At 45.9% G+C, this 4,958-nt stretch overlaps 1 non-coding gene across 1 annotated transcript; it reads left to right on the top strand.

The window, feature by feature from the left end:
* Positions 1-1,472: 1,472 nt before the first annotated feature.
* Positions 1,473-1,574, top strand: LOC139356938 (U6 spliceosomal RNA). The gene has a single exon (XR_011609478.1). It is a non-coding gene; the product is annotated as a U6 spliceosomal RNA (small nuclear RNA).
* Positions 1,575-4,958: the final 3,384 nt, after the last annotated feature.

Raw genomic sequence — 4,958 nt, 5'->3', positions numbered from 1 at the left:
ACCATTCCCCAGAGTTTCTAGGACACCTTATGCAGCAACGTTGCTTGCTTTGAAAGATAGTAAAGGAAGAAAGTCTTGCCGGGCGCGGTGGCTCAAGCCTGTAATCCCAGCACTTTGGGAGGCCGAGACGGGTGGATCACGAGGTCAGGAGATCGAGACCATCTTGGCTAACACGGTGAAACCCCGTCTCTACTAAAAAATACAAAAAAACTAGCCGGGTGAGGTGGCGGGTGCCTGTTGTGCCAGCTACTCGGGAGGCTGAGGCAGGAGAATGGCATAAACCCGGGAGGCGGAGCTTGCAGTGAGCCGAGATTCGACCACTGCACTCCAGCCTGGGTGACAGAGCGAGACTCCGTCTCAAAAAAAAAAAAAAAAAAAAAAAAAAAAAAAGTCTTGCCAATTGTCATTCACAAAAGAAAGTCGAAAATATGTTGCCAGAGAGGGGAGGAGAAAGCCAGGAATCACAGGAAGCCAGAAGAGAGTTTCAGGTACTGTGAGAACAGCACAGTAGGTTAGATAAGGACTGAAAGGAGGCCAGTGAGTTGAAGCCCACTGTGGGTGGGGAGGAAGGAGAAAAGGAATGTTTTCCAGAAATGCAAAGCACTACTTAATATTTATTTTATTTTATTTTTTTGAGACGGAGTCTCGCTTTATTACCCAGGCTGGAGTGCAGTGGCGCAATCTCTGCTCACTGCAACCTCTGCCTCCCAGGTTCAAGTGATTCTCCTGCCTCAGCCTCCAGAGTATCTGGAATTACAGGCACCCACCAACACGCCTGGCTAATTTTTGTATTTTTAGTAGAGACAGGGTTTCACCATATTAGCCAGGCTGGTCTCAAACTCCTGACCTTGTAATCCGCCCACCTCAACCTCCCAAAGTGCTGGGATTACAGGCGTGAGCCACCGTACTCGGCCTATTTTATATTATACTTATTTTATTTTATTTCTCGCTCTGTTATTCAGGCCGAAGTGCAGTGGTACAATCATGGCTCACTACAGCCTCCACCTCCTAATTCTCAAGCAATCCTCCCACCCCAGCCTCCCAGAGTGCTGGGATTACAGATGTAAGCCACTACACCTGGCCTCCATTACTTAAAAATTGTTTAAATTAAAGGCTGGGCGCAGTGGCTCACACCTATAATCGCAGCACTTTGGGAGGCCGAGGCAGGAGGATCACCTGCGGTCAGGAGTTTGAGAGCAGCCTGGCCAGCATGGTGAAACCCCGTCTCTACTAAAAATACAAAAATTAGCTGGGCATAGTGGTGGGTGCCTGTAATCCCAGCTACTTGGGAGGCTGAGGCTGGAGAATCCCTTGAACCCAGGAGGCAGAGGTTGCAATGAGCAGAGATCATGCCATTGCACTCCAGCCTGGGCAACTGAGTGAAATTCTGCCTCAAAAAAAAAAAAAAAAAAAAGATTAAAATTAAAACTGTCACTTCTGAACACCATTAAAAAACAAAGTGCCTGCTTTGGCAGTACATATACTAAAATTGGAACATTGGAACCATAACAGAGAAGATTAGCATGGCTCCTGCAAAAGATGACAGGCAAATTCATCAAGCATTCCTCTTATTATTATTATTATTTTTGAGACAGTGTTTCACTCCTATCACCACAGCTGGAGTACAGTGGCGTGATCTCAGCTCACTGCAACCTCCACCTTCCGGGCTCAATGGATTCTTCTGCCTCAGCCTCTGGAGTAGCTGGGACTATAGGCATGCACCACTGTGCTCGGCTAATTTTTGTATTTTTGGTAGAGGCGGGGTTTCACTATGTTACCCAGGCTGGTTTCGAACTCCTGAGCTCAAGCGATCCACCCGCCTCAGTCTCCTAAAGTGCTGGGATTACAGGTATGAGCCACTGTGCCCAGCCTCATATTTTTTATATTCATTTTGAAAAAAAAACAACATACAAAATATAGATAAGCATTTAGATCACAAGTTCCTCAAACTGGTCTTTGTCGCAGCAATTTAGGAATCACCTAGGTGGTTTTTAAAAATACATGTTCTGCCGGGCATGGTGGCTCATGCCTGTAATCCCAGCACTTTGGGAGTCCGAGGCGGGTGGATCATGAGGTCAGGAGATCGAGACCATCCTGGCCAACACGGTGAAACTCTGTCTCTACTAAAAATACAAAAAAATTAGCCGGGCATGGTGGTGGGCATCTGTAATCCCAGCTACTCTGGGAGACTGAGGCAGGAGAATGGCATGAACCCGGGAGGCAGAGCTTGCAGTGAACTGAGATTGTGCCACTGCACTCCAGCCTGGGAACAGAGTAAGACTCTGTCTCAAAAAAAAAAAAAAAATACAGATTCTGGGTTTGCCCCAGTTCCATAAAATTCACCTCTCAAGGGTGAAGCAGGAGAAAACTATTTTTTAATGTGCCAAGTGACTTTGAAGTGTGACAAGTTTTTCAAACATTTTATTTGGAGTTTTCTGCTTTTATTATTTTTAATTGACACATAATAATTGCATATATTTATGCGGTGCCATGTAAGATTTTGATATAGGCACACAATGTGTAATGATCTAATCAGGGTAATTAACATATCCATAACCTCAAAGGGTTTTTTTTTTTTTTTTTTTTTTTTTTTTTTTTTTTTTTTTTGAGACGGAGTCTTGCTCTGTGCCCCAGGCTGGAGTGCAGTGGCACGATCTCGGCTCACTGCAAGCTCCGCCTCCCGGGTTCACGCCATTCTCCTGCCTCAGCCTCCCGAGTAGCTGGGACTACAGGCGGCCGCCACCTCGCCCGGCTAATTTTCTTGTATTTTTAGTAGAGACGGGGTTTCACCGTGTTAGCCAGGATGGTCTCGATCTCCTGACCTCGTGATCCGCCCGTCTCGGCCTCCCAAAGTGCTGGGATTACAGGCTTGAGCCACCGCGCCCGGCCTCCTCAAAGGGTTTTGAATCACTCATTTAAACCTGTAATACTCATTTTTTCTTTGACTTTAAGCCCTTTTAGAATAAATAAAGCGATACAAAATATTCATAGATTACTAAACTGTTAGAAGCCAATTGTTACATTTAAGACTTTAATAGGGAACTTAAAGCAATCAAGAAAATAAACTCTCCACAAAGTTTTAAAAAACAACTATAAAATACATCCTGTAGGCCAGGTGCAGTGGCTCAATCCCAGAACTTCGGGAGACGGAGGCAGGCGGATCACCTGAGGTCAGGAGTTCGAGACCAATATGGAGAAACCCCTTCCCTACTAAAAATACAAAATTAGCCGGGTGTGGTGGCGCATGCCTGTAATCCCAGCTACTCGGGAGGCTGTAATTCCAGCTACCCAGGAGGTGGAGGTTGCGGTGAGCTGAGATTGCACCACAGCACTCCAGCCTGGGCAACAAGAGTGAAACTCTGTCTCCAAAAATAAATAAATAAATAAATAAAATCTTGCAGGTTTATTATCAAGAAAATGCTGATGACTATAATTAGGACTATAAATTTAGTTGAGAGTGAGAGCTAGATTAGTAAATAAAATTGTCTGTAAACATTTGTAAATCAGTCATCCTCCTGGGTACGGTTTGTGCTTAAGTGAAGAGCAGGGACAGCTACTGGCTCTGGATGGGGGAGAAGTCTTCCTTGTTTCATAGTCAAGGAAAGCTCCCAGCTGACCACCAACCTCTTCTCTTGGAAAACGCCACAGCTACCTTCTTGCCATTTCTAGAGCAATTTTCCAGCCTGAGTTGCACGACTGCCTCCATTTCCTCACCACTCTTGTTTGTCCCTGGCAGTTCACTTTGATTCTCAAAAGTCCATTAAAAACCCTTTCCAGGTCCTCGGGGATCCCTGGCCATGTAAGTTCTGCAACCAACAAGCAGCTTTTCTAATACAAAGTCTCTAGAGCTTTCCACAGCCTCTAGCTCGGTCTCTTCCTCTCCAGGCTGGCCACAGACCCCCAGGGACCTATCTGCCATCTCTTAGAAATATCTTTCTAGGCCGGGCGCGGTGGCTCAAGCCTGTAATCCCAGCACTTTGGGAGGCCGAGACGGGCGGATCACGAGGTCAGGAGATCGAGACCATCCTGGCTGACACAGTGAAACCCCGTCTCTACTAAAAAATACAAAAAAACTAGCCGGGCGAGGTGGCGGGCGCCTGTAGTCTCAGCTACTCGGGAGGCTGAGGCAGGAGAATGGCGTGAACCCAGGAGGCGGAGCTTGCAGTGAGCCAAGATCACCCCACTGCACTCCAGCCTGGGCGGCAGAGCGAGACTCTGTCTCAAAAAAAAAAAAAAAAAAAAGAAATATCTTTCTAAATTCCCCACTCCCCCTCCCGCCTTTCCACGACTTTTGAGTTGCAGTAGTTTGCCCAGTTCCCCTTTTCCTTGTAGTCTTTAAATATAAGTCCACAGGTTTTTCATTTGTTTATAGGATTTACTCTCCATCAGGAAATGAAAATAAACATAGGGAAGTTGATAAGTCACAGCTCCCCACCCCCAGCCCTTGCTCAGGGGAAGCCTCTCTAGCAAGGCTCAGATGTTTCCATCTTAAGGTTAAATCACACCGAACAATAGACGCCCTTTGGTTTCACCTCAGTGGGCGGGATGTGCCTGGTTTCATGGATCTCCTGCCCCACACAGGATTTCTCTGGACTCCTTAGAGTGTTTCTTCAAAACTAGTTCAATCTTGATCTAATTAGTCCCCAAAGAGATGCAAACCAAACGAGATACAATTTTTGTTCTCTCAAGAGGGCACACAAATAAAAAATAAAAATTAAGCCTGATAATAGCCTGTTTGGGCCAGCTTGCTGGGAAGCGGACTCCTTTTTATACTGCGGGAGGGGTTCGGAATCAAGAGTCTTAAATATGTGTATCCCCTTCAACCCAGTAATCCCACTTCTAGGAACATATCCTGAGGAAATAATCAAGATGTGCAGTCAAGAACTGATGAACAAAAGATACTCACTGCAGAGCCATAATTGAGAAGAACTGGAAAGGACTTACATGCCTCCCAGGTG

Source organism: Macaca nemestrina, chromosome 10 (assembly GCF_043159975.1).
Source record: "Macaca nemestrina isolate mMacNem1 chromosome 10, mMacNem.hap1, whole genome shotgun sequence".
NCBI lineage: Eukaryota > Metazoa > Chordata > Mammalia > Primates > Cercopithecidae > Macaca > Macaca nemestrina.
Note: the sequence above shows the minus strand (reverse complement) of the source record. Positions and strands in the feature narration are given on the sequence as shown.